The following is a 20,612-nucleotide window of genomic DNA, read 5'->3' as shown; positions in this document are numbered from 1 at the left end:
ACTTAACTTAAATGTTACCCACTCCAAGACTTTTGGATCATCATAAAGTAGGTCCTCTTTTATTTTCTACCTCAGCCTTGCTTGTTCCTTCAGAGACCTTAATACAACTTGTTTTAATTTTGTCTGTGTGGGGGGTTTTGTTTTGTTTTGTTTTTTGGGTGGTGTGTGTGTGTGTGTGTGTGTGTGTGTGTGTGTGTGTCCCTCATTATAAGATGAGCTCCATGAGTGCAGAAGCCTATACCTATCTTGTTTACCACCATATCCCCAATACCTAGCACAGTATCTACATATGGAAACCCTCAATAAATACTAGTTGAATGATTATTAATGAAATTCCTTCTTGCAGTAAGTTCTCAAATATTGCTGTGAGGATAAATCCACTTATTCAACATTTATTGACAACATACTACTTCCCAAAGACTGAGCTAGGCACAGTGATACACAGTCCCTGCTTTCAAGGAGTTTATCCTCTAGTACAGAGAGAAAGAAAAAAGTAAGCAAGTTACTTTTTCCTCAGCCTCTTCTGAGAACGTTCCCTCCATCTCCCAACATGAAATAACACCTGGTCCTCTCCTAAAGAGAAAGTCAGACATGTCTTTTCTCAGAATGTTACCTTACCCTGCTTTAAATGAAACTCAAACTCTTACCTCCCTTACAGCACTCTCAAATAGTCCAGTTTTAACATCCAGCCTATCTCAGGGTCCAGAAATGGGATTAAAATCCTCTTTGATTACCTCTGCAGCGTGTCCACATTATGCTACTCAACCTTTTGCTTTAAAAACAAAACAAAAAATAAAAACAAAACAATGGGTGATGGGCATTAAGGAGGGTACTTCTTGGGATGAATACTGGGTATTATATCTAAGTGATGAATCACTAGATTCTACTCCTGAAACCAATACTATACTATATGTCAATTAACTTGAATTTTAAAAAGGGGGGGGGGGGGCCTGGGTGGCTCAGTCAGTTAAGCATGCGACTCATGATCTCAGCTCAGGTCTTGACCTCAGCGTTATGAGTTCAAACCCCATATTGGGCTCTATGCTGGGTGTGGAGTCTACTTTACATACATACATACATACATACTCTATTCTTTTGAGGCTCTTACCTTTCAACAAAATTACTGCCTCCTCTTCCTTAACACTGGTATCTTTTAACTTGGTTTCCCTACCTCATTTAAGGCTTTGGCCAACTGACTCACTGTCTTCCTCTCTACTCTGAATCTCATCATCAATGGATTACTTCACCATAGACTTAAACAACCCATCCAACAACCTGGCTTCTTACTTCCTAGACCTCTTAACTCCAGTGATCACTGCAAAACATGGAGTTATACATATGGCATGGCCCAGTCACTCTCTTACTCCCATGGTAACATCCTTCCTGGCTCTTCTACCTTTAACTGCATCCGCTCTTCCTCTTAAATCATACTTTGAAATTTTGTTCTCCAAACATAACAACTTCTTTCAAGTTATCATCCTTTGACTCTATAAGACCTCTTTATCCACAGACCCTTTCATTTTGACTTTGAAACAGCAGACCCTCTTTTACTATACTTTCCTTCCCATTCAGTTTAGATACAATGATGCACCATTTCTATAATATTCTTGCCAATAACCTTAATTCTCTTACTCCTCTTGTCTTTTGGTCACACCAATAGAGCAAAATCCCAAACCTGTATGAACTCAACTACCCTCTTTTCTTTGAGGCTGCAACTGAGAAAGTCACTCAACAGGACAGACTAGTACTATAAATTCAAGATCACTACATTGGTTTGCTACAGCTGCCATAAAAAAGTACCACAAACTAAGTGGCTTAGAATAACAGAAATTTACTGACAATCTGGAGGCCAGAAGTCCAAAATCAAGGTGTTGGGAGGGCCAAGCTGCCTCTGAAGGCTCTAGGGAAGGATCTGTTCCAGGCCTCTCTCCTACTTCTGGTAGTTTCTTGGCTTGTGGCAACATAACTCCAATGTTCACATGGCATTCTCCTTTTATGTCTGTGTCCAAATTTCTGCTTTTTATGAAAACATCAGTTGTACTGATTAGTGGCCGACCCTATTCCAGTATGACTTCATCTCAACTAATTACATCTACAATGACTCTATTTCCAAGCAAAGTCACATTTCAGGACTTCAATATATGAATTTGAGTGGGAGAGAGACACAATTCAACCCATAACAACCAGTAACCTCAATTCTTTCTGGCAAACCTACTCTCAACCCATTCTCCATAGCAACTATTTCAGGGAGAAGTGTAAACTTTGGTTGGTCCAATCAGACAAAATCTCAGTTCTTTTGTGGGAGCTCTCAGAAACGAGATTATCTTTTCCACAGTACTAGTAGTTATAAACTGTATAAGCCTGAAGCTTTACAATCATCTTAGTGCTACAACGGAAAGCCTACCTGAGACTGGAGCCAAGATATGAAGAAAAAACTGAGGAGTAATATTGAGACCCTAACACATCTGAAGCCAGCTCTACTCCCAGACCTATCAACTACATATAAACATACTCCCTTTCTACTTAAGAACTGCAGTTTCCAATATCATTTGCATAAAAAGGTTCTGATTTGGCAATAAAACTGGCTAGAAAGTGAATTTTATATACTTCTTGACTGGTTTTCAGAACAATACAGGTCAAAGAATAAAGCAACAGAAATCTTTGCTATTTCAATTCTTTTCATACTAGAGACCTCACATTTAAAAAAAAATATCCACACAATCTTACTTTGTTTGTCTCAAGTATAATTTGAAATAAAAACCATTTCTTAAATAAACTTCTTAAACTGAACTAAGAAAACATACATCTTTGCATGTTTTTAGTTGTTTGTTCATTTCTAAAACAGCAAAGAATTTGGTAAAAAGAATTTTCATTATTATGATGACTTACAAAATGGGAGAGGGGGTAAACCCTCACAGTCTACCACTGACAGCCAGTTGGGTGGGATGATTAAAAGTCCAGAACTAACAGATTTGGTTTGTAAAAGTTGGCCTATAGTAAACAAAGGCAAACAAACATGCTAAAGTTTAATAGAGACATAAGAGTAGCTCGTTCAGTAGTTTTGCACAAATAAAACAAAAAAAGATTCCACAATTAATGGTGTACTGGAGACCCAAAAGAATCAGCAATGAAATGTTGCTTTTTAAAAAGGCAAGTTAAGGGGCACCTGGCTGGCTGGCTCAGTAAGAAGAGCATGAGACTCTTGATCTCAGGGCCATGAGTTCGAGCCCCCTTGGGCATAGAGCCTACTTAAAAAAATAAATACATAAATAAAAAACAAAAAGGTAAGTTAAATCATAAAGAATTTAAATACACATTTTAAAATCATACATACACATACACAGTGTATTACAGCTTCATAATAAGTAACATACATTAAATCCTTATTGAGTATTTCCTATACACCAAGTACTAGTCTTAAGCACTTTACACATTAAGCCTGTTTAACCTGACAAAGCACCTACTATTATATCCATTACAGATGAGGAAAATGATACATTAATAAACTGAGTGACTCAGAGTCAAATACCTATTTAAGCACTGGAACCAGTATTCAAATCCAAGAAGTCTGACTGTAAGACTTTTTGCTCTTAAATCATTCGTTTGCCTCTAACGTCAATGCTGTTACTTTCACCATTATCTTACTAGTCTTCATCATCAGTGTTGTTATTTTCATCATTATCTTACTTATGGATTGTATCATTTGAACCTCCATAACACTCAGGTATTACCACATGTTCCAATTCTAAGGCACCTTTAGTTGCAAGGGCCACCTGTTTAACACAACTTAATAAGAATATAAAGATACAATTTAAAAGAACTTTTTTATTATTAACCCCAAATTATATACATTGATCCACTTTTATTTCTCTAGTATTATATTCAAATAGTAAGTCAAAGCAATGTTTTCTAGTTTTCATTGTACAAGTCTTCTGCCCCCCTTGGTTAAATTCATTTCAAAGTATTTTACTCTTTTTGATGCTACTACAAATGAAACTCCTTTTTTTTTTCTTAAAGATGTATTTATTTGAGAGAGAGAGCACGCCGGGGCACATGCTAGTGGGGGGAGGGGCAGAGGGAGAAGGAAAGAATCTCCAGCAGCCTCCCCATTGAGCTCAGAGCCTGACTCAGGGCTCAACCTCAGAACCCATGAGATCATGACCTGAGATGAAACCAAGAATTGGCCTCTCAACCAACTGAGCCACCCAGACAACCCCAAAATTGCTTTCTTTTTTTTCTTAAGATTTTATTTGGGGGCACCTGGGTGGCTCAGTCTGTAAAGCATCTGCCTTCAGCTCAGGTCATGAACCCAGAGTCCTGGGATTGAGCCCCGCATCGGGCTCCCTGTTTGGTGGGGAGCCTGCTTCTCCCTCTCCTCCCTGCTCCTTCTCTCTCAAGCTATCTTTGTCTCTCTCTCTCCAATAAATAAATATTTTTTAAAAATTTTTAAATAAAAATTTTATTTATTTATTGGAGAGAGAGAGAGAGACAGAGATAGTGAGAGAGAATAGGAGCAGGGAGGAGAGGGTGCCCAACACAGGGCTTGATCCCAGGACCCTGGGATCATGACTTGAGCCAAAGGCAGATGCTTAACCAGCTGACCCACCCAGGCACCCCAACTTTCTTAATTTCCTTTGCAAATTGTTCATTGCTAGTAAAAATTGCATAAAAATACAACTTTTTTTATGTGTGTTGATTCTGTATTCTACAATTTGCCAAATTTGTTTATTAGCTCTACTATTGTTTTTATGGAATCTTTAGAGTTTTCTACATATAAAAAATCATGTCAAACAGTATGAAGGGTCATCAAAAAATTAAAAATAGAACTACCATATGATCCATCAATGCCACTTCTTAGTGTTTATCCAAAAGAACTGAAATAGGTTCTCAAAGAGATATGTACTCCTATGTTCACTGCAACATTATTCACAATGGCCAAGAAGTAGAGAAAACCTAACTGTGTATCAACAAATGGATAAAGAAAATGTGGTATACATGGGATTTCATTGGTATGTGGAATTTAAGGAACAAAACAAGCTAAGAAAAAAGCGAGCGAGAGAGAGAGACAGAGACAAACCAAGAAACAGACTCTTAACATGGAAAACAAACTGGTAGTTACCAGAGGAGAGGTGGATGGGGGATGGGTAAAATAGGTGAAAAGGATTAAGAGTACAATTATGATGAGCACTGAGAAAGTACAGAATTGCTGAACCACTATATTGTACACCTGAAACTAATACAACACTGTATGTTAACAAAACGAATTAAAATAAAAAACTTAATAAAGAAAGAAAATATAGTACATATATGTAACAGAATATTGTTCAGCCATAAAAAAGAAGGAAATTCTGTCCACGCTACAACATGAATGAAACTTGAAGACATTCTAAGGGAAATTAAGTCAGTCACGGAAGGACAAATACTGCATGACTCCGCTTATATAAAGTATCTAAAGTAGCGAAACTCATAGAAATAAGAAGCAGAATGAAAGCTGTCAGGGACTGGGGGAAGAGGAAAATGGGGATTTGCTGTTCAATGAGAACAGGCTTTCAGTAAAACAACATGAAAAGGTTCCAGAGATCTGCTGTACAACATTGTGCTTACAGTTAATAATACTGTACTATTCATTTAAAATTTTGTTAAGGAGGTAGACCTCATGTTATGTGTTATTTACCAGAATAAATTTTTTAAAAAATCATGTCATTGACAGTGATGATTTTATTTTTTCCAATTTGGATGCCTTTTATTGCTTGCTTGACTTTTTTTTTTTTTTTTTTTTTTTTTTTGCCTAACTGCTCTACCTAGAATTTCCAGTACTATGTTGAATAGAAATGGTAAAAGTGGGCATGTTCACCTTGCTCCTCACCTTAAGGAAAAAGCTTTCAGTCTTTCAACACTTAGTATGATGCTAGCTGTGGGTTTTTACATATGGCTTTTATAATGCTGAGGACGTTCCCTTCCATTGCTACTTTATCGAGTATTTTCATCATGAAAGGGTGTTGAAGTTTGTCAAATGCTTTTACTGCATTATTTGAGATGATTATGTGGGTTTTTTTCCCCTTCATTCTATTAAGGTGGTATATTACATTGATTGATTTTCATATGATGAACCATCCCTGCAAGTGTTTCACTGTCTTTTCCTGGGAATAAATCCCCAAGCCAGGAAATAAAAAGAATCCTTTTGCAGCCAAATGACTGAACCTTTGACTAGAAAAATACTGTCAATTTACCTATACTATAAGGTGAAAAGATCTGTTGCGTTTCAATCCCTAGTTTAATAAAATGCTAGCAGGCTGTTACTGTCAGCCACACACATTTCGCCAATTTGTCATTTGGCCTACTTAGCACACTCCTCTCTTAAAATGCAAGCGTTGCTCTGGGGGTTGTCTACTGATCACTCATGCAGCCTCTGAAGAGAATTACCTACACCAGAAACTGTAATTGCTTAACCTCTATCTGGAAAGTACTAGGAATAAGAATTTCCACTGGAATTGGAGGAGGGGATAATTTTGGCACATGGGTACAGAGATAATATTCATCCAGTCCCAATTTCAAGTGTTCTGTATAATTACTGGACCATTCATTTCAATTTCTAATTGAGGAAATATAATAACTCCGACTGGAGCACTTAACACGAACAGTTGACTAGATAAGGTATTGCTGAGGGAAAGCAGCTAGGAACGTTAAAGATATCCAAAATGATCTATTTTACTTAAAACTCCTAATTCAGGGTCTATTGGACTATTATACAAACATGCTTTATACTATATAGTCTGTGTGATTCAGTAGAAAACTCAATGCATTAACATACTAACATCAGTCATTTCCCATTTACACAACTGCTGATCTATTATGAGTCGTTGTACTAGGCACTCCTGATAGATGAACAAACAGGACAACTTCTTTGCCTCCCTGCCATTTAGCCTTAAGAGAGAAAAAGGAGAACGAGAAAGAAATTATAACATGATGGCTAAATACAAAAATGTATTTAATGCACCAAGCTGACTGCCAGACAAATAGGAAAGTATTCAAATAAACTGTACTTACTGTCATTATTACCAGGCAGAAACAAAGTACAAAGAGAAACATACCAAGGAAATACAAAGTCGAAAATTCATGCATTTAGACATTTATTGTACATCTATACGCCTAGATACTGGGAATACTAAAATAAGTAAGAAACCATAGTCCCTGACATTGAAAACTCAAATCTAGAGGGAAAAACAGACAATAACAATCCATTGTGATAAGTGTAACAAGAGGGAGCATACACAGTTGCTATTGAATCAGAGATACCTAAGGGAAGCAAAAGAGGAAAAGTCAATAAAAGTCATGTCTGAATTATTTTATAACAAATAGAAAAAGCTGAGGAAGTCAGTTACAAGTGACATCTAAATTAAATCTTAAAGGAACCAGTCAAGCAACTGTAAAGAGCACTCCTATCTCAAGACCCCTGCACTTGCTGTTTCATCTACCTGGAACATGTTCATATATATTCATATGGCAGGGAGCCTGGGTGGCTCAGTGGGTTAAGCGTCTGCCTTCAGCTGAGGTCATGATCTCACGGTCCTGGGATCAAGCCCCACATCGGGCTCAGTGGGGAATCTACTTCTCCTTCTCCCTCTCTCTCCCGCTAGTGCTCACCTTTTCTCTCTCCCTCTCACTCCCTCTCTCTCAAATAAATAAAATCTTTAAAAAAAAAATACTCACATGGCTCACTTCTTATTTCATTCAGATCTCTTATCAAATATAACTTCCTCAGAGGGGCCTTTCTAATCTCCCTATCCAAATTAGCTCCTGATGGCACCCTCTTCTCTTATCTCACTCTTGCTGTTTCCCCTAGCTCTTATCACAATTGGACATATTTATTATCTATTTGTTTCTATTGGTCTCCTTCACCAGAAATATTAACCCATGGGGCCAATGACTGTCTGTCTTGTTTACTGTGTAAGTCACAGTGCGGACACCAGTGCTTCACACATAGGAGGTACACAGTATCTGTCAAGTGAGCAAAGCAAAGAGGAAGAAAAATTCAGGCACAGCAAGAAAAATGTAAAGAAATTTATGAAAAATGGGCCATGGCTGGGTCCTCTTGACCAATAATAATTGTAATAGCAAATATTTTTATTTATTAAGGACTTACTTATGGGCCAAGCACTATTCTCAGCACTCTACTTGTATTATCTCACCTAATCTTCACAATCTATAAAGTGGACACCCTTATTCACATTTTACAATAGGAAGACTGAAACATAAGATTAAACGACTTGCCCAAATTCACATAGCTAGTAAATGGCAGAACTAGATTCTCAAGCCATGCAGTACAAGGCCAGAGCTCACTCTTTTAACCACTTGCCTAAAAGCATAGAAAACTGACAACCTACCTGGGTTGGTCTACATATATTAAATGAATGAATGAATGAAAGGAAGGAAGGAAGGAAGGAAGGAAGAAAAATACCTCTACCAAAAACAGTCTTTGTGAATACTACATGCTTCATATACTTAAAACCCGCATGTTACTCATTAATAGCATTAGTAGTTTTTTCAAAATATGAACTACATTTATCATGCAAAAGATTAAGTAAATCCCCCACCCCCAAGTTTCTGATTCTGATTCAAAGCAGGACTAAGGTCTAAGAATTTGCATTTCTAAGTTCTCAGGTGATGTTGATATACAAGCTCACTCTCAAGAACCCCTGAGCTACATAACCAAAATGTGAATTAAACCCCTTTCAAATAATACTAGGTCTCTTGAACAATCAATTGCTGGACTAGGCACCTTCAAGGTACTGTACATAAATGTGCATGCTTTCCCCCAAAGATCAGCAACAAACAAGAATGTCCACTCTCAACACTTCTATTCAACATTGTCCTGGAGATCTTAGCCAGGGAAATTAGACAAGAACAATAATAAAAGGCATCCAGGGGCGCCTGGGTGGCGCAGTCGTTAAGCGTCTGCCTTCGGCTCAGGGCGTGATCCCGGAGTCCTGGGATAGAGCCCCATGTCAGGCTCCTCTGCTGGGAGCCTGCTCCTTCCTCTCCCACTCCCCCTGCTTGTGTTCCCTCTCTCTCTGGCTGTCTCCCTCTATCAAATAAATAAATAAAATCTTAAAAAAAAAAAAAAGCATCCAGATTGGAAAGGAAGAGGTAAAACTCTCTCTGTTCATAGATAACATGCATAAAAATTCCTAAGGAATCCACTAAAAAACTATTAGAAGAAGTGAGCTCAGTAACATTGTAGGATACAAGGTCAATATACAAAAATTAGCTGAATTTTTATACACTTGCAATGAACAATACAAAAATGAAATTAAGAAATCAATTCCATTCAAATAACTAAAGAATAAAAAAGAATAAAATACTTAAGAATAAATTTAACAAAGAAGTACAAAACTTACACTATAAAAACTATAAGACACTACTGAACAAAATTAAAGATATATTTAATGGAAAAAAAATCACATGTTCATGGATTGGAAGACTTAACATTAAGATAACTATATTCCCCAAACTAATTTACAGACTCAATGCAATCTCTATGAGAATTCCGAACGACTTCTTTGTAGAAAATGACAAGCCAATTATAAAATTCATATGGGATTGCAAGGAACCCAGAGTTGCCAAAAGCAATCCTGAAAAGAAAATGTTAGAGGACTAACACTTTCCAATTTCAAAACTTACTACGAAGCAACCATAATCAAGACAGTGTTTTACTACACAAGGATAAACATACAGATCAACACAAGAGAATTAAGAGCCCAGAAATAATCTCATGCACCTATGGTCAAATGAATTTTTTTTTTTTTAAGAGAGAGAAAGCCAGTGCGAGCGGGTTAACAGGAGTTAGGGGCGGGGTGAGGGAGAAGGAGAGAGAATCTTAAGCAGGCTTCATGCCCAGGTGAAGCCCAAGGCCTGCGGGCTGGGGCTGGATCACAGGACCCTGAGATCACAACCTGAGCCAAAATCAAGAGTTGGATGCTGAACCGTCTGAGCCACCCAGGCGCCCCTGGTCAAATGGTTTTTGACAAGTCCAGTGTGGAAAGAACAGTCTTTTTGACAAACAGTGCTGTGACAACTGGAAATCTATATAAAAGAATGAAACTGGACCATTACCTCACGCCTTATGTGAAAACTAAACTCAGAATGAATCAAACACTTAAATGTAAAAGCTAAAATTATAAAACTCTTAGAAGAATAGGGATCAATCTTCGTGACCTGGTATTTGCCAAAAAACTCTTGGATAAAACACCAAGGGGCGCCTGGGTGGCATAGCGGTTAAAGCGTCTGCCTTCGGCTCAGGGCGTGATCCCGGCGTTATGGGATCGAGCCCCACATCAGGCTCCTCTGCTATGAGTCTGCTTCTTCCTCTCCCACTCCCCTGCTGTGTTCCCTCTCTCCCTGGCTGTCTCTATCTCTGTCGAATAAATAAATAAAATCTTTAAAAAAAAAAAAAAACAACACCAAAAGCACATGTAACAAAAGAAAAAAAAATAGATAAACTGGACTTCACCAAAATTTAAGTTTTATGTATCAAAGGACGCTACCAAGAGAGTGGAAAGACAACCCAGAGAATGGGATAAAGTATTTGCAAATCATATATCTCACAAGCGACATATATCTAGATATATAACAAATTCTTACAGCTCAATAATAAAAAAAACAAATAACCCAATAGAAAAAATGGGAACGGGACATGAATGAACATTACTCCGAAGAAGATATACAAATGGCTAATAAGCACACGAAAAGATGCTAGAAAACATTTGTCATCAGAGAAATGCAGATCAAAACCACGAGATACTACTTCACAGCCACTAGAATTCTGGCCACAGACGGAATTGAAAAGTCAGATAACAATTACTAGAGAAGATGTGGAAAAGTCCTCATCCTCATACACAGCTGGTGGGAATGCAAAATGGTGCAGCTGCTTTGGAAAATGGTCTGGCAATTCCTAAACAATTAAACAGAAAGCTACCATATGACCTGATAAATATCCAGCAGAAATAAAAGCATATATCCACACAAAAACTTGTACATGAATGTTCATAGCAGATTATTTATTAACAGCCAAAAGGAGGAAACAACCCAAATGTCCATCAATGGACAAAAAGATAAAGAAAGTGTGGTATAGCCATACTATGAAGTATTATTCAGCCATAAAAAAGAATGAAGTACTGGTACTTGCTACAACTTGGATAAACCTCAGAAACATTATGTTAAGTGAGAGAAACTAGTCACAAGAGTCCACATAATACATGATTCCATTTACACAAAGTCCAGACTAGGAAAATCTAACTGAGACAGAAAATAGATTAGTGGTTGTGTAGGGCTGGGGAAAGCATGGAAGAGAAGAGGATGAGACCTAAAGGATACGAGGTTTCTTTCTGAGGTGATGAAATGCTCCAAAACTGACTATTGGTAATGGCTGCACATATCTATAAATATAAGAAAAATCAAATCACTGAATTGTACATTTTAAATGGGTAAATTGTATGATATACAGATTATATGTCACTAAGTTTGTTTAAAAGTAAATTAAAAAAATTTTAAAGAACAATAAGGCAGGAAGCTCAAGAAAGCTTAACAACTAAACAATTTTTAAACATTTTATAAATTCAGTACCTCTACCTCTACTTCTTTTTAATAGTGCTTGATAGCTCATATTTCTGAATGCAAATATTGGTCAAAAATACCATTAATTTTCACATATGAAATATTTTTAAACTAGTAATAGAAATGAATTCAGTAAATTGCAGAGTATGCTCTTCTTTCCACCTAGCCTCATGATGAAAAATAATTATTACTTAAAAAATAATCAATTTTTAAATATTTTTAATATTTATTAAACATGTATATAAGTCACAACAATCACACTTATTTTTAAAAATAGTGTTTTGGGAAGTTTTCCTCATAAGAGGGGTGTGTGTGTGTGTGTGTGTGTGTGTGTGTGTGTCTGTATGTGAGGTTATAGGAAAATAAGCCTTGTCCACCTTAATCTATGAACACAGATACTGGTAAAATTTCTGTACTAAAATAAGGAAGAAAATAATCATAAAAAGCTGTGAGAGTACAAAGAAAAAACCCATCAAGTACAGAGACAAACCAGGACATTTCAAACAAGTCTGGCTCAAAGTACAGTCAATAAAGTTACGTTTTTGAACTGTTCTACATTGCCAGATGGTCCAGAATCCACCCCCAGGTCTTATAAGGCCTTGTATGAAAGCATGCCAGAAGAAAGAAATAAAAAACATAAAACATGGAACAGAATGTAGAGAACAAGACTAAGAATGAAAGCAACCTAGCCTTTGCAGAAGGAAGAAAACTATATGCAAACTGAAATCATCCAATCTTCTTCAAGCTATAACTTTTAATGCCAATTTCCCATGCTAAGGGAACTTTACAAACTATAAATGTAGTCTGAAGCCAAATTAAATATATTCAACTTAATTCCTTCACAACAATATTTTTGAGATTATTGTTCCTATCTGAGTAAAATACTGCGGCTGTCTGCTCTGCCATTCAAGATCTAATAAACTAAACAAAAATCACTCAAGCTTAACTTCAAAACTCAAAGGTATATATAGAAAAATAATTCAATTATGTAGTAAGTACCATCTAGAACACTACACAAAAGGATTCAGCAAATGGTATGTCAAAGGTTATTCACAACAGCATTAATTATAATTGATACAAAAATTACCTGTATACATACGGCATCAGTAAACTATAAAACATCCAATTAATGAATATATTCTAAAGACATTGAAAAGATACTATGAAGGGGCACCTGGGGGGTGGCTCAGTCAGTTAAGCGTCTGCCCTTGGCTCAGGTCATGATTCCAGAGTCCTGGGACCAAGCCCCACGTCAGGCTCCCTGCTCAGCAGAGATCTGCTTCTCCCTCTCCCTCTGCCTGCCACTCCCCATGCTTGTACTCTCTGTCAAATAACTAAATAAAATCTTAAAAAAAAAAAAAAAGATGCTAAAACACCTATAATGTTAAGTTAAAGAAAACAGAATACAAAATTATATACATATATAAATATATGTATGTAATGTGTGGAGAGAGAGCAAGGTTACAACCACATTGTAAAAAAACATGTAAAGAAAAAAAGTAAAAAACTAAAATTTAAAGAATGGGGTAGATGGTGATCCATGCTTTTTCTGATTGTTTTTCTGCATGTTCTAAGTTTTCTTCAACAAGCGAAGAACTTTGGAAATGAAAATATCTAAAATAATATTTATATGAGTTCTGCATGTATCAATAACAACAACAGCACTTCTATTTACTGAATGTCTCCTATATTTCAATAACGTATATACATCACCCATAAGGAAAAGAAAGTTCCAAGAGTTTAGGTAACTTCCCACGGGCACCCACAGAGAGAGTACAAATGGCAGAGGGAGAATTCAAACCCAGGTTTGTCTTCTACTAAGTCCAGTGTTCCCCCCACTATATAAAACTTCTCTGAGCACCCCTGGAGTAGAAAACTTGATACTCTTAATTTTTTACATACTATTTAAAGTAGGTCACAGATTCTTTGAAGCCCTATCCTTGAAACCCCTCCCTAATGTCCTTTGCTGCAGGTTAAAAACTCTTGCTTTATTACAGAGGAAAAAAAAAAAAAAGCAGAGAATAAAACATAAGAAAATGGCATATCTCCCAATGTGGACCCTATGCAGCAAAATACATTTTGACTTGAGTCGAATGGTTTCATGCTGTCCTTTTAAGTACAACTTAAAATGTCATCTACAGTATCAATCAACTCAAAAACTAAACTACCACAAAAAGTTCCATCATAATCACAGGATACTCCACAGCACCCCAGTGCCTTATTTCTATCACCCTTTCTCAAGGCACTTATCATCCCAGAAAGTCAGTGTTTATCTCCCTAAAGGACTAAAAGGTACTTCAGTGCATGCAGAAGTCTAGACCTTACTCTCCTTGTATGTCTAAGGCCTAACACAGTGATAACAACACAGGAGACATTCAGTAAATGGTTTCTAAAATAAAAGAGATCAACCAGCAATAACAGGAGCATCTCTGGTGCACAGAAGTTTCACATTTTTCATATATGCCTAATGATATATCTGTGCTGTACTATAGCATACAAGATAAAATGAAGTTACCAATAATCCTTGGTATCAACGATCTGTGAAAATTCTAAGTACAACATTTCATAAAAATTAATGGCCCTATAAATAAGTAAAATTCACCAACTATAAACTTTCGGCTACTGGGGGCAGTTGTTGTTATTAGCTGCTACCATTTAAACTGATCTTGGACATTTGTATCCATTACTTCACATAATCTTCACGGCAAATCCTTCAAGTTAAGTGTATCCCCCATTTTATAGGCTTAAAAAAAACCAAAAGAAAAACAGAGGCTAAGAAACTTGTTACACAATCAAAGGATTTAACCTAAGACATTCTCATTGCAAAGCCCAAGATCTCCCATTAGATCACCCTAGCTCTCTACAATGTTCACATGTTCATATCTGGAGTGTCAGAAATCCTTAAACCTAGCGGTTCTCAGTTTTATTTAATAAAATAGTTTGTTTCTTAGGGAATTTTTTCTGATACATGGTATCATCGTTAGCATTAAAATACTGAAGGAACTCCAAGTCCAAACTATGATGTCTAAGAGAATATTAGCTTGAAAATAAATATTGGCATGATGCACACAAACCAAGACAGGCTTAGGTTTTCATTAGTAATAAATTCCTACGTTACAAAATGTAACACTACCTTCTATCAAGTCTACAAAAACTCTCCACTATCTGGTATAATAATCACTTTCTAGAGATGTGGTCTATGCAATGGTAAGTTGCTTTTCATATAAAAAGATGTTGCAGCCTAGAACATTTGTTCCGTTAACCAAGCATTAGTACCATAATTAGATCTGTCAGAGCTATTATTCTGCCCTCAAAAACACACTCATTCAATTTATATGAATTGTTTACACTATCTGGTTCACAATTCTGTCTCTACTACTTCGCAGCAGCTTGACCTTGAACAAATTACTTCACCTCTGAGTTTAAATTTCCTCTTTTTGTGAAACAAAGATAATAAGGATCATCCAGTCATCAGGCTGGAAGGATTACTGAAAAGCTCATCAGGTTGTAAAAACTATCAAAAACAGCGCCTGACATGTAAGTGCTCAATAAGTATTAATTATTGTTATAATTATCCCAATATGGACCTCTTCTCTCCCTCCCTCCCTCTCTCACACACACACAAGCACACACACATACACATACCTCACTCTGAATAATTTGTTCCTTTTACATAACAATGGAAGAATATGATATCATGTGAATGTTCATTTTCATAGTTGTCTTATTGTCAATGATGGTTTACAGGAAATAGTATAGCAAATGTGTTTAAGAACAGACGTGCCTGGGTTCAAATCTCAAAAATCTACCACTTACAACACAACTCTAAGTAAGTAATATAGAAGATTAATTGCTACTTTATAAAGACTATGAAGATTAAGTGAAATAATATATGTAAGTCACCTAAAAGTATCTATTGCTCATTAGGAGTTTAAGAAACATCAGTCCTCTTCTTTCTCAATAATGGTATAAGAATGTTTTCCTTCCCATATCTTTGTATTAATACTTAGCCCACTAGATAGAATTGTTCTACACTGAAAGACCACACTAAGAAAGGCAGAGAAATCACATAAAAATTAAATTCACAATTTCCAGTTTTTTACCATTCGAAGTTTTTTAAGTTCAAAATCAATGCACAATTAGCCATTCATGCCTCATGGCAGGTTTAGGAATAAAAATATGAAGATAAACTATTCTCCCATCCCTATCCCAAGAAAGCACACACTTCTCTATCTCTTATATGTCTTACTGGATCACTGAGTTTAAAAAGTATATATATAAACAAGTGATGCTCAACTAGGGGTAATTTTGTCCCCCAGGAAACATCTGGCAATATCTGGAGATATTTCTGATTGTCCCAAATGGGAAGAGCGCTAATAGTATCTCATGAATAAGGAACCTACAAAACATCCCACATGCACAGGACAGGCCCCCTACACCAAACAATTACCTGGTCCAAAATGTCAATAGTGCTGAGGCTGAAAAACCACAATCTAAAAAATCCGAAGTATTGTAATACAGAAGCTTTCCCCAAAAAAAGTCTTGCCTCATTGTTCTTAGCCAAATTTTTATTTTTACTGAGATATAACAAGATATAAGCAGCTTGATTATTTTGGATGAAAGACTCCATACTGTTAAATTCCCATTACAAAATCCCCTATCTAAAGAGGGAAGAAGTGAGGCTTACTTTTCTTTGTATATATGTACCATATAAAAAACAAGTTTTTAAAAGAGCTCCAACCATTAATTCTTAATTGCACTTTCAATGCATGAAAGCATATTATTTACATCACAACGTTAAGTTTCTTGTATCTCATTTCTACCTACTTTTGTACAAAATATTTAAAAAATTCACATTTACGTGATAGGAAATATAGGGCATAAGGCCAAATTTTAACATCGTTTTTCTATATCAAGTTGGCAATGAACAAAAGTTTGCTAATATACTGTATTGATAACGCTATGGAGGAGGAAAGCACACTCAAACTGTTGCTGGTACAATCTTTCCAAATGCAAATTAGCAATATGTATCCAAATATCCTTTGGCCCAACAATTATACCTACCAAAAACTAAAGTACATACTCACACCTGTGCACAAAGGTATGTAAAAGAATATTCACTGCAGCACTGTTAGTAATAGCAAACAATTGGAAGCAACATAAACGTCCATCATTAGGTGGCTAGTTAAATAAATTACAGTATATTCATATAAGGAAAGATCCTAAAGTTTTGAAAATAATGAGGGAGATCCACATGTGGTGGTAGAGAACAATCTCCTAGATTAAGCTTAAATAAATAAATAAATAAATAAATAAATAACAGTAAGCCATGAAACAATATGCAGCTTATTCAAAGAAAAATCATGCATATTTACATATACATCAGAGATTATTGCTGGAAATACACACAACAAAGTGGCAAGAATGACTGTCTCTAGGAAGGAGACTTTCACTGGAATTGTTTGAATTTTGTTAACATGGTTTTATGTTTTTATTTACTGATTGTAAAACTTCAGTCGCAAATTCTGAGCCTTAGTATTCTCCAATTTGAAATGATAGTAACAGCCTAGCTTGTTAGCTATTGTGAAAATCAAATGAGAGAGAATAAAATGCTTTGTAAATTATAAAGCAGCACACGAACATAAATTAGTCCTCTGACAATACTCCAAACCAATTATAACAATAACTACTATTCTTCTGACCAATTTCTCTAAATGCAAAGATGGGAATCTTTAAGATAAAATGTGAGTGTAAATGCAATCTCAGAACAGATTTTCACTTCATATATAGTCACTCATTTCAATTTAACAGTAAATATTCAAAAAAAAGTTGTCATACAGAAATGCTAAATCAGCGGATTCCAGAAGAAATATGTGCTCACTGTTGAAAAGAAGGTAAGAAGAGATTAGAACTATGATTCGTTACTAAAAAAAGATGTTCAATCTTTCTCTACTACATTTTAGTCCATTAACATTCTGTCTGCAAATAGAGTGAAAACAAAGGAATACACTCTTAGGTTATTCCTGGGAGACTCTATATTGAACAAACCCAACTGTTCCTAATTAATTTTAACTATGACAACTCCTCCCAAATGCTGAACATTCCAAGCCATTTTTGAGAACGGTTGGATATTACTCAAAGAAGTATGGATTTCCTGAGTATACTGGACTGTAACTGCAGGCACAAAAGAAAAATATCATTATTGTGCCCTTCCCATAGTAGGAACTCGAATAATACGTCATGTTAAATAAATACGCTCTTTCTGCTTCTGAGAACATGTAATTTTTATATTGTGTCCTGCTATTCACTGTCATAATTGCTAAACCAACTGCTAAGATGACACATTTATTAACACATCATGTATTTTTTCTTTAATGAAATTGAAAATAAACACCACAAACTGTAAAATTATGAGAGATCTTTTCCTCCAATTTCCAAAGTTTCTGTAATACAGTTATATCACTCTTGCAGTTAAAAAAAGAGCATTAAAAGGAAAAGTATTCTGATAGCACTTATTGGTTTAGACCATATACTACGGTTTTTTTCCAATTAAGTCCCATTCTAATGGCTTTTTTATTATTAAAAAAGAATCCATAAAGCTGAACTGCTGGAAGATCATTTAAAATACTCATATCATGGGGCACCTGGGTGGCTCAGTCGTTAAGCGTCTGCCTTCAGCTCAGGGTGTGATCCCGGCGTCCTGGGATCGAGCCCCACATCAGGCTCCTCCGCTGGGAGCCTGCTTCTTCCTCTCCCACTTCCCCTGCCTGTGTTCCCTCTCTCACTGGCTGTCTCTCTCTCTGTCAAATAAATAAATAAAATCTTTAAAAAAATACATAAATAAAAATAAAAATAAATAAGATAAAATACTCATGTCATATTTCAATAAAATAAACTTTTATCATCACCAAGAACACCACTTGTATACCCACAATGGTATTATCAACGTATCATAAAAGACACTGGAGATTCAGAGGCAAAAGACATGGCTTCCATCCTCAAGAAGTTTGCTATCTAATTATGACAACTGGGCATTTACAGAAAAAGAGCATAAAAAATACAAGGGGGGCGCCTGGGTGGCTCAGTCGTTAAGCATCTGCCTTCAGCTCAGGGAGTGATCCCAGAGTCCTGGGATCGAGCCCCACATCAGGCTCCTCCGATGGGAGCCTGCTTCTTCCTCTCCCACTCCCCCTGCTTGCGTTCCCTCTCGCTGGCTGTCTCTCTCTCTGTCAAATAAATACACAAAATCTTAAAAAAAAAAAATACAAGGAAGCACTGGACATGCCAAGCATCTAGTACACAGAGAAACAGTGAAATAGCTTTTGAAATCCTACAGAACTTGGTTCAAATCTCAGATCTACTACTTACTAGCTCATGTAAATTACTTCCCTCATTTGTAAAATGGAGTGTTAAACGACGTGAAATTCCTTGCATATTGTAACACCTTTGTACATAAACATTCCTTACATATAGTAAGAAAGGCTGACAGCAGTAGTAGTATTATTAAGGATACAAGCTTGAAAAATAAATGGGCAATTGGAAAAGCTTAAAGAGAGAAAGTATTAATATCTTTTCTGTAATCTACCACCACAAGCAAAAATCACAAGATCCTTCTCATTCAAGTTTTACCTCTTATTGGTTAAAAGAAAATAGAATGGCTAGTGAAGACAACTGAAATTAGAAAACACTAAAGCTAGTGGCCACCTGAGTGGCTCAGTTGATTAAGCACCCAACTGTTGATCTCAGCTTGGGTCTCCATCTCAAGGTAGTTAGTTCAAGCCCCACACTGGGCTCCATGGAGCCTACTTAAAATTTTAAAAAGTAGGGGTGCCTGGGTGGCACAGCGGTTAAGCGTCTGCCTTCAGCTCAGGGCGTGATCCCGGGGTTCTGGGATCGAGCCCCACATCAGGCTCCTCCGCTGTGAGCCTGCTTCTTCCTCTCCCACTCCCCCTGCTTGTGTTCCCTCTATCGCTGGCTGTCTCTATCACTGTTGAATAAATAAATAAAATCTTAAAAAAAAAAAATTTTTTTTAAAGTAAAAAATAATAAAATAAAAATAAAAGAAAGAAAGAAAACACTAAAGCTACACAGCACTAAAGTATCCCGGGAAAGTCCCACTGGAGTTACAAATCATAGAATATGATCTACAGAAAAGAATGTCAGTTGGAAAGGGCCTTAGATCAGCTAATTCAAACTGCCCTACTAGACTATAAGTTCCATGTTTTGTCTCCAAGAATTGTTATTTATTTTGTTCCTTAGTATATCCTCAGTACCTAGCACATAATTCCTAGCACACAGTGAATGCTTAGCAAATATTTGTTGAATGAATATTAAAATTAAGAAAACTGAGGCCTTGGAGATCTAACTCAATGCCATAGAGTTAGCTTTTGGCAGATCTGGGACTGGAACTAAATTTCATTACTCCAGTATTCTATCCTCTCTAGAAGCTAGAATATGATAATTTAAATAATTTATTTTGGTGGCTGGGAGCTGGTGGGTTGGTTGTTAGGCAGGGAAAGAGGAAGGAAAGAGTAAATTAAAATATTTTTCACATTTTCCCCTCAAACTGTCAGTTTTACTTAACTGAAAAAGGCAAAAAACTATAAACAAGACAATCCCAGCATAGTGCCTAGCACATAATACGTATGTAACCAATATTTCTTAAATGAAAGAACCTACTCCAAAACCATTATTATCTCATGACCAGAGGCAGGAACTAACTTCAGCATTTGTTTAATCTTTTAACTGTCATAAAGCCCTTTAAAATTTTCAGTTATTCATAAAACAGTTTTTAATCACTTTCTTCCAGATGGTCACTGAGGAAGAGAAATGAATCAAAATATGTCCCTGCCCTGGAGGATTTCTCACTTGAGTATGCCTAAGTGTGTATATTTGGGGGTGGACAGTGGGGTGTAACACAAATAGATCAATAATGAATGTGAAATCAGGTTGCATTGTTACCTTAGTTTTTTTGCTTCAAGCAGTTAAAAAATTTTTTA

At 36.3% G+C, this 20,612-nt stretch overlaps 1 protein-coding gene across 5 annotated transcripts in view; it reads right to left on the bottom strand.

Moving 5' to 3' along the window:
* The window catches only part of EPS15 (epidermal growth factor receptor pathway substrate 15), a 134,455-nt gene that overhangs the window by 111,565 nt on the left and 2,278 nt on the right, over positions 1 to 20,612 (bottom strand). The window contains exon 1 of one of the 5 annotated variants that reach the window (XM_057310809.1): positions 18,258 to 18,400. The exons of the other annotated variants lie outside the window; for them this stretch is intronic. The gene's annotated coding sequence lies outside the window, so the exon portion shown is untranslated. Of the gene's footprint in view, positions 1 to 18,257; positions 18,401 to 20,612 lie in introns of those variants that run through there. 5 annotated transcript variants of the gene reach the window in all.

Source organism: Ursus arctos, unplaced genomic scaffold (genome assembly GCF_023065955.2).
Source record: "Ursus arctos isolate Adak ecotype North America unplaced genomic scaffold, UrsArc2.0 scaffold_12, whole genome shotgun sequence".
NCBI lineage: Eukaryota > Metazoa > Chordata > Mammalia > Carnivora > Ursidae > Ursus > Ursus arctos.
This window is presented reverse-complemented; position numbering and strand designations above follow the sequence as displayed.